Source organism: Hordeum vulgare, chromosome 7H (genome assembly GCF_904849725.1).
Source record: "Hordeum vulgare subsp. vulgare chromosome 7H, MorexV3_pseudomolecules_assembly, whole genome shotgun sequence".
In the NCBI taxonomy this organism is placed as follows: domain Eukaryota; kingdom Viridiplantae; phylum Streptophyta; class Magnoliopsida; order Poales; family Poaceae; genus Hordeum; species Hordeum vulgare.
The window spans coordinates 241,153,031-241,163,742 of NC_058524.1; positions in this window are offsets into that span (position 1 = coordinate 241,153,031).

The window sequence follows — 10,712 nt, forward strand, 5'->3', positions numbered from 1 at the left end:
CTTTTCTAGTAGCAATTTTTCTCCGTTTTGGAATTTTTAGAAAAATAGAAAAATTTAAAGTAGTCCAGAAAGCGCACGAGGAGGCGACAAGCTTGCCACGCACGGCCTACCCCCTTGGTCGTGCCTGGTTGGCTTGTGGGCACCTCGTGTGCCTCCCGGACTCCGTTTTCTTGCGGAGTACTCCTTTTGGTCGGGAAAAATTCATTATATATTCTCCCGGAAGGTCTAACCCTCGCATCACGCTAATATCCTCTGTTTTCGTTTCGAGCCTATTTCTGCCATAGATTTAGGGCAAGATGTCTTCTCAAGATTCACAGGGGGAGATCTATCTGGCCGATTACCTTGCTAACTCCAAGGTCTATGGGGACTTGGATCATTATGGTTGGACCACTGATGAGGAAGAAGATTATGGTCCCAAGGGGAAGGAAGGAACAAGTTCCAATGAAGAGGAGACTCCTCTACCCCAACCTGGACACACACATGTGGAGTTCAAGAAGTCGAGCCTCCCTGACTCAAGGAAGAAGCCTAATATTTTGTTTATCCCTTCTCGTCTTTTGCAGGAGAGTAAGCAAGAATTATGCCAAAGGCTGTTGAGGCTTGAAGAGGAAATTAACGATCTGAAGGAGCAGAATTTTGTGCTCAAGAGGAAATTAAACAATTTCAAGACCTCTGCAACAACTCCACCACCATCACCTTCGAAGGAAGACAACTAAGCACTGGTATGAGCAATCCCCTTGGCTTGTGCCAAGCTTGGGGGAGTTGCCCCGGTATCGTATCACCATCACATCTTTTGCCTTTACCTTTTTCTTAGTTCGATCCTTTTTGTTTTATCTTTCTCTAGTAGAATAAAGTTCTTAGTGTTCTAGGCTTGAGTTTTGCGTTGTGTCACCCCCAATGTATTCGAGCTCGTGAGTCATATAATAAATAGTGTTTTAGTTAAGGGCCTTGCCTCATGCCATGATCTAAACAAAAGAATGATAAAAGAACAAAAGCATGAAAGATCATGTAAAGATCTTATGGGAAGTGATGGCTTCACGTATAAAAAGAATGATGATTGAAACTTGTTGTGGGTGAACAAATGTAGACCTTGGTCATTGTTGCAATTAATAGGAAGTGATAAAGAAGGAGAGGTTCACATATAAATATATCAGCTTTGACACCATCTATGATTGTGAACACTCATTAAACTATTACATGCCTAGAAGTAGATATTGGACAAGGAAGACAACATAATGAATTATGTTTGCTTGGTTCCAAACAATGTTATATGACTAGAGATCCCTTAGCACGTCACGATTGCTTCCACCTCATATCAGCCAAAACTTCCGCACTAAGTAGAGATACTACTTGTGCATCCATAAACCTTCAACCCAGTTTTGCCATGAGAGTCCACCATACCTACCTCTGGATTGAAGACGATCCCTCAAGTAAGTTGTCATCGGTGCAAGCAATAAAAAAATTGCTCCCTAAATATGTATGATCTATTAGTGTGTTGAAAATAAGCTTTGTACGAACCTGTGATGAGGAAAACATAAAAGCGACGGATTGCATAATAAAGTTCTTTACCACAGGAGGCAATATAAAGTGACGTTCCTTCACACTAAGAGGTCACACATCCAAACCTGAAAAGCGCATCACAACCTCTTCTTCCCTCTGCGAAGGGCCTATGTTGTACCTTTACTTTTTGTCCTTAAAAGTGTCATGGTGATCGACACCAATTCCTTATTTCGCCTTTATCTTGGCTAACGTCATGTGCTAGGGAAAGATCTATATTCATATGTCAACTTGGAAGTAAGTATCCATGAATTATTATTGTTGACATTACCCTTGAGGTAAGTAGTTGGGAGGCGAAACTATAAGCCCCTATCTTTCTCTGTGTCCAACTGAAACTTTGATCTCATGGGTACCACATGAGTATTAGCAATTGTAGAAGACGAAAGGATGCTTGAATATGTGGATTAGCTTTACAAGCTCTTATTTGACTCTTTCCGACGTTATGATAAATTGCAATTGCTTCAATGACTAAATGCTATTGGTTATTAATTCTCACTAAGGTTCTTGATCCATACTTTACTTTGTGAAGGAATTATCACTTTAGCATCAGAGATTATATGACGATATTGCTGTTCTAATTATGATCATGATGCCTGCATGTCCGTATCTTGTTTTGTCGACACCTCTATCTCTAAACATGTTTGGATATTTATTGATCTCGGCTTCCGCTTGAGGACAAGCGAGGTCTAAGCTTGGGGGAGTTGATACGTCCATTTCGCATCATGCTTTTATGTTGATATTTATCGCTTTATGGGCGGTTATTACACTTCACGGTACAATACTTATGCCTTTTCTCTCTTATTTTATAAGGTTTACATGAAGAGGGAGAATGCCGGCAGCTGGAATTCTGGTCTGAAAAAGGAGCAAGTTTGAGATACCTATTCTGCGCAACTCCAAAAGGCGTGAAAATCAATGAGGAATTATTTTGGAATTTATAAAAAATACTGGGCGAAAGAAGTATCAGAGGGGATCCACCCGGAGGCCACAAGCCTGCCAGGCGCAGCCCACCCCCTGGTCGCGCTTAGGTGGCTTGTGGGCCCCCTGTTGCCCCTCTGGCTCCCATCTTTTGCTATAAGGAGGGTTTCGTTCCATAAAAAAATCAAGAGGAGGCTTTTGGGAATAATCGCCGCCGCCACGAGGCGGAACTTGAGCATAACCAATCTAGAGCTCCGGCAGGGTCGTCCTGTCAGGGAAACTTCCCTCCCGGAGGGGGAAATCGTCGCCATCGTCATCACCAACACTCCTCTCGTCGGAGGGGAGGCATCTTCATCAACATCTTCATCAGCACCATCTCCTCTCCAATCCCTAGTTCATCTCTTTTAACCAATCTCCGTCTCACGACACCGATTGGTACTTGTAAGGTTGCTAGTAGTGTTAATTACTCTTTGTAGTTGATGCTAGTTGGATTACTCTGTGGAAGATCATATGTTGAGATCCTTAATTCTATTCAATACCTCTCTGATCATGAACATAATTATGCTTTGTGAGTAGTCACTTTTGTTCCTGAGGACATGGGATAAGTCTTGCCATAAGTAGTCATGTGAATTTGGTATTCGTTCGATATTTTGATGCATTGTATGTTGTTTTTCCTCTAGTGGTGTTATGTGAACGTCGACTACATAACACTTCACCATTATTTGGGCCTAGCGGAAGGCATTGGGAAGTAATACGTAGATGATGGGTTGCTAGAGTGACAGAAGCTTAAACCTTAGGTTATGCGTTGCTTCGTAAGGGGCTGATTTGGATCCACTAGTTTAATGCTATGGTTAGACTTTGTCTTAATTCTTCTTTCATAGTTGCAGATGATTGCGAGAGGGGTTAATCATAAGTGGGATGTTTGTCCAAGTAAGGGCAGCACCCAAGCACCGGTCCACCCACATATCAAACTATCAAAGTAGCGAATGCAAATCATATGAACATGATGAAAACTAGCTTGACAGAAATTTCCATGTGTCCTGAGGAGCGTTTCTCCTCATATAAGAGTTTGTCCAGGCTTGTCCCTTGCTACAAAAGGGATTGGGCCATCTTGCTGCACCTTTGTTACTATTGTTACTTGCTACTTGCTATGAATTATCTTATCACACAACTATCTGTTACCGATAATTTCAGTGCGTGCACAGAATACCTTGCTGGAAACCACTAGTCAGTTCCTTCTGCTCCTCGTTGGGTTCGGCACTCTTACTTATCGAAAGGACTACGATAGATCCCCTACACTTGTGGGTCATTGGTCCCAAAGACGAGGAACACACTCCAACAGAAACGTTTTCCCCCGTTGCTTCGAGTTGCTCAACAATTAGCAATTGTCTTGCAATGGCCCACCAGCGTGTGGGATCGCGGTAGTTTTTGAGTGTAGAGTTAAACCAAAATTTGTTGGTTAGACACGATGGGAGTGAAAGGATATTCTCCAGTATTAGCAGTTGAGTTGTCGGTTCAACCACACCTGAAAGATTAGTATCTGCAAGCAGGATATAAGCAGCAAAGGTAGTATGATAGCAACGGTGCTAGGAAAGAATCTGTTGACGGCAGATTATTCCTAACTGAAGTATCAAAGGCGCCAGAAAAGTATTGTAGCAGGTAGCAGCAGGGTAACGAGTAACAGCAGTGGCAAGGAACAACAGTAGTGACAGCAGTAGCAAGTAGCAACAGTAGCAAGTAACAACAACAGCAAGTAACAGTAGTAGCAACAGTAGTGGCAGCAGCAGCAGGACAAAGCAAGTAACAGTAGTAGCAACAATAGTGGCAGCAGCAGGACAAAGCAAGTAACAGTAGCAGTGGGACAAACTCGTAGGCAATGGATCGGTGATTTGTTGGATGACATTCATCACACAACAGTTATAACACGGAGAGATATGTGGCTAGCTCCCGTTCGTCAATGTGATGTAGGCATGCATTCCGTGTGTAGTCATACGTGCTTAGGGAAAAGAACTTGCATGACATCTATTGTCCATCCCTCCCGTGGCAGCGGGATCCAAATGTATACTACATGATATTAAGGTTCTCCTTTTAATAAAGAACCGGACCAACGCATTAGCACTTGGTGAACACATGAACTCCTCAAACTATGGTCATCATCGGGAGTGGTTCCGGTTATTGTCACTCCGGGGTTGCCGGATCATAACACATAGTGGGTAACTACAACTTGCAATATCGGATCTAAAACACACATATATTGGTGACAACATAATAATTTCAGATCTGAATTCATGGAACTCGGGCCCTAGTGACAAGCATTAAGCATGGCAAAGTAGTAGCAACATCAATCTCAGAACATAGTGGATACTAGGGATAAATCCCCGTCAAAACTAACTCGATTACATGATAGATCTCATCCTAGTCATCACTGCCCAGCGAGCCTACGAATAGATTACTCACGAACGATGAAGAGCTTCATGGAATTGGGCGTTCAGGGGGTGGCGGCTTCAGGGCTTGTGGCCCACTGGACCACCCCCTCCGGTGGATCTTTGCGCATGTATTTTTCATATTTTCTAGAAATATTCTCCGTAAATTTTCAGGACATTCCGAGAACTTACATTTCTGCACAAAAACAACACCATGGCAATTCTGCTGAAAACAGCTTCAGTCCGGGTTAGTTCCATTCAAATCATGCAAATTAGAGTCCAAAACAAGGGCAAAAGAGTTTGGAAAAGTAGATATGATGGAGATGTGTCACCCGTTTGTAAGCATCACCTCGCCGTCGAAGATGCGCTCGGGGGCTCCGCCAGCACGGCCTAGCAAAAGAGAAAAAGGAGTTATACTCCGGCAACCCCTTTCCTATACGATAGTCAAGGGCTATCGGCGAGAACCTTGCCGGTGGGGAAGTTGCCGGGGGAAAATAACATCCTGCTTGCCGAGGAACCGAGGCCCCAACAAAAGATCCAGACGTCGCGGAAGATGTGCCGCGGCACAACACACAAGTGATAGAGATTCTAGATTAAATTCTCGAGTAGATAGGTTGTTTCCTTTCTAGAAATCCCAATCATTGTTTGAGAAACCTACACGCAGATGGAACCTTGTCAGGATCAGTGCACCTTGGCTCTATTTTGAACTTGTTCAACGACTTGAATGGCCACATAGTGCCTTGACACTGTTTCGAACCTATTCAACAGACCAAGCGGCTACGCAGCACCTTGTTTCGCCTCGAGCCGCGCTCGATGATCTAATGGTTGCACTGAGTGCGGCAAGGATTCTTACCGGCAATGACCCCTCCGACGAACTGCTAAGGATCCATTCCTCAAAGCACTAGCGGCAGGACCAGTCACGCCGGCAAGCTTCCAGAAAACGCAAAGGATATATCATACAAAGAGGGGGATTAGACACAAAGGAAACAACATTTCATTCATCTGTTCAAGGCAAACTCAGACATATTACCTGGATGATTTTTACTACTCTAACCTATGATACTGTCTTTTGGTGAGGAACATGCTTGTCGGACAGAAGTTTAAGAATACAAAAAGCGGGACGGCCCCCGGCGCAACCCAGGCTGGTTCCTCCTGGACCAGCACTGCGCAGAGGAGAACGGGGCTGGAGGAGAGGGCGACCGGAAGGGATGAAGAAGGCGGAGCCTACAATCACGCCTCCTCAAAGACGAGGCATCGATGCCGGCTCCGACAAGGTAACCCCGCCGTGCGGGGGAGAGGCGTGAGCTGGCCTCGGCGGCATGGCTGATGATCAATTAGAGCTCGAGGTGTTGTGCTCCGACTTGACGCCCCGAGATCCTGACCTTCCAAGAGCGCCACTGCCACCTCTGTCCTCCTCGTTGCTATCGCTCGAGGAGGAACATTCGGTGTCGCTCGAGCTCTCTTCACAACAGTCAAGACGCACACCTGAGCGCCCATAAAACTTGACGGATAGCATATCATCCTCTGCCAACTTGAAGCAGAAGACATGCCCATCATCGAGATTGTGGGCGCGGGCGAAGGCTTTCTAGCCCCGCCCAAGCAACATGGAGCGGCGTTTCGGGTACTCCATGTGCACCTGCATAGCGCCATGGGATCAACCATACGACCGCAACCACAAGACGGGAGGTTTGGAGGCTTCCATGGCCCTGGCAAAGGGACGAGGGAGGTGCATATGGCCTCGAGGAACGTCGTGCATCTCCACGACGAACTCCAGCGTTGTCCCGTCCGAGTGCCCGCCCCATGAAGGAGAAGCTGGCGCTGGGGGAGAAGACGGAGTTGCTGGAGTAGCATCCCGACTTCCCCGGCCATGGCCTCCGCGGCGACCGCGGCCCCTCGCTCATTGTTGGTGGGCCCTTTGCCTATAAAAGGAGGTCCAATGCTCATTTCTAGGGGTTGGACCTTTTGGGGTTTAGACTCTTTGATCACCAGCTAATTACTGTAGCAAATAACCCTATAGTAAGCACCCAATACAAACAAGCAGGAGTAGGGTTTTACGCGCCAAGCGGCCCGAACCTGGGTAAACAACCTTGCTGGTGTTAATTGCTAGTTCCGCTCTCGGTGCCACCTCTGTCCCTCCGCCGAACGATCAAGGGACCCTTAGAGATTCCCATAGGTGTCGTCTTCCCGACAAAGTCGATATTTAAATATTACAACATGATCATTTCATATATCAAAGTATCTTGTCTTTGGCCATATCACATCACATGCATACCGTGCAAAAACAAGTTAGACGTCCTCTAAATTGTTGTTGCATGTTTTGCATGGCTGCTATGGGTATCTATTATGATCGCATCTTAGTTACGCAAAACCACAACGGTGATATGCAAGTCCTATTTAACCTTTTCCGAGGACCGTCTCGGTCAAATCCGATTCAACTAAAGTTGGATAAACAAACACCCGCCAGTCATCTTTATGCAACAAGTTGCATGTTAGTCGATAAAATCGGTCTCTCGTAAGCGTACGAGTAATGTTGGTCCGGGCCGCTTCATCCAACAATACCGCCGAATCAAGAAAAGACTAAGGAGGGAAGCAATCTGAATATCAAGGCCCACAAACTCCTTTGTGTTCTACTCGAGATGTCATCTACGCATAGACCTAGCTCATGATGCCACTGTTGGGGAATGTCGCTTGAGAAACCAAAAAATTCCTACGCGCACACAAGATCTATCCATGGGGATGACCATCTATGAGAGGAGAGATTGTATCTACATACCCTTGTAGATTGCTAAGTGGAAGCGTTAAAGAACATGGTTGATGTCGTGGTACGTCTTCGCGATCCAATCACGATCCATCCCACGAACTCCCGATAGAGCACCGAACGGATGGCACCTCCGCATTCAGCACGCGTACAACTCGATGATGTCTCCACGTCCTCGATCCAGCGAGCAATGGCAGAGTAGTAGATGAGTTCTCTGGCAACACGACAGCATGGTGGCGGTGGTGGTGCTGCTATCCCGGCAGGGCTACGCCTAGCGCTACCGAAACCGTGAACGGAGGAGAAAACGATCTAGGGAGAGAGAGAGAGGCGCCAAGGTCTTTGTGTGTGCTCTTGGGGACCCCTCCTCTCTATATATAGGTGGAGGGACATGGGGAACAGCCCCTCCAAGCCCTAGGGCGCATCCAAGGGGGGAGGAGGTGGAATCCTAGTCCGCTTCCTTCTCTTCCATACAAAGGTGGACTTTCCACCTTTCCCAACTGCACGGGCCTTGGGGGACTTGTGCGCTTGGCCCAATAAAGCCACGGCATCTCCCCTCAGCCCATGCAAACCCTTGGGACGTGGTGGAACCCTTATTGAACTTACAGACTCCTCTGAAAGTTTCCGGAACTTTCTAGAAGCTTCCTACTACACTACCAGGAAAAACCAAAACATTTTCGGTAGCCAAAATATGAATTCCCATATATAAATCTTTACCTCCAGACAATTCCGGAGCTCTTCGTGATATCCGGGATCTCATCCGGGACTCCAAACAAATTTCGGTTACTAGCACACACAACTCATTAATACCAAATCATCACCAAACCTTAAGTGTGCAGACCCTGCAGGTTCGAGAACTATGCAGACATGACCAACACACCCTCCGGCCAATAACCAATAGCGGACCTAGATGTCCATATTGGCTCCTACATATTCTACAAAGATCTTTACCGTTTGAACCACGATGTCAAGGATTAAATCAATCCCGTACACTACTCCTTTTGTCTATCGGTATGTTACTTGCCCGAGATTCGATCGTCGGTATCTCCATACCTAGTTCAATCTCGTTATCGGCAAGTCTCTTTACTCGTTCTGTAATACAAGATCCCGTAACTAACTCCATAGTCACATTGCTTCGAAGCCTTGTTGGGATGTTGTATTACCGAGTGGGCCCCGAGATACCTCTTCGTCACACGGAGTGACAAATCCTAGTCTTGATCCATGCCAACCCAATAGACACCATCAGAGATACGTGTAGAGCACCTTTATAGTCACCCAGTTATGTTATGACGTTTGATACACACAAGGTATTCCTCCGGTGTCTGGGAGTTGCAAGATCTCATGGTCATAGGAAGAGAAACATTGACATGCAGAAAACAGTAGCAATAAACTAACATGATCACATGTTATGTTCATAGTTTGGGTCTTGTCCATTGATACGTCTCAAACGTATCTATAATTTTTGATGGTTTCATGATGTTATCTTGTCATCTTTGGATGTTTTATGTACCTTTTATATCTTTTTTGGGACTAACTTATTAATTCAGTGCCAAGTGCGAGATCCTGTTTTTCTGTGTTTTTGGCTCTTTTCAGATCTGATTTTGGAATGGAGTCCAAACGGAATAAAATCCCCGAAATGATTTTTTCCCGAACGGAAGAAGATCAGGGGGCTTGTAGGCCAAGCCAGGAGGGCTACAGGGAGCCCACAGGCCCCCACTCCGCCACCAGGGGGCAGCGGTGGGCAGGCTTGTGGCCTCCCTGGCGCCCCACTGACCTAGATCTTGCACCTATATATTCCCTAAAAATTAGAAAAAAAATCAAGGGATCCACGAAAATACTTTTCCGCCGCCGCAAGCTTCCGTTTCCGCGACATCTCATCTGGAGACCCTTCCCGATGCCCTGCCGGAGGGGACTTTGGATTTGGTGGGCTTCTTCATCATCATCATCGCCCCTCCAATGACTCGTGAGTAGTTCACTTCAGGCCTACGGGTCCGTAGTTAGTAGCTATATGGTTTCTTCTCTCTCTTGGATCTTCAATACAAAGTTCTCCATGATCTTCATGGAGATCTATCCGATGTAATCTTCTTTGGCGGCGTGTTTGTCGAGATCCAATGAATTGTGGATTTGTGATCAGATTATCTATGATATATATTTGAGTCTTTGCTGATTTATTATATGCATGATTTGATATCCTTGTAAGTCTTTCCGAGTCTTGGGTTTTGTTTGGCCAACTAGATCTATGATTCTTGCAATGGGAGAAGTGCTTGGTTTTGGGTTCTTACCGTGTGGTGACCTTTCCTAGTGACAGTAGGGGCAGCAAGGCACACATCGTGTAGTTGCCATCAAGGGTAACAAGGTGGGCTCTGTCGTAGATATGAGATTGTCCATCTAAATCATGTCATCTTGCTTAAGGCGTTACTCTGTTCTTTTGGACTTAATACACTAGATGCATGCTGGATAGCGGTCGACGTGTGGAGTAATAGTATTAGATGCACAAAGTATCGGTCTACTTGTTTTGGACGTGATGCATATAGATATAATCATTGCCATAGATGACGTCACGACTTTGCGTGGTTCTATCAATTGCTCGACAGTAATTTGTTCACCCCCCGTCTATTTGCTTTCATGAGAGAAGCCACTAGTAAACACTACGGCCCCCGGGTCTATTCACACATATCGTTTCCAGTATCGCTTCTACTTTGCTTTGTTACTTTGTTGCTTCCAGTTATCACTTGGCAAACAATCTGTAAGAGATTGACAACCCCTTCATAGCGTTGGGAGCAAGCTTTTTCTGTTTGTGCAGGCTCTTGTGATACTCCTTCACTGGATCGATACCTTGGTTCTCAAACTGAGGGAAATACTTACCAACGCTGCGCTAAATCACCCTTTCCGCTTCGAGGGAATATCAACACAAGGCTCCAAGGCCACGGGGGAAATCCTTTGCATATTTGCCTAGGAAGTCCCTTAAGGCGTAGCCGTAGCAGAAGGATTCCTGGTGTCGTCGACACACCTATTTCTGGCGCCGTTGGAAGGTCTTTTGTTGCAGTAGCAGAAGTATTTCTGGC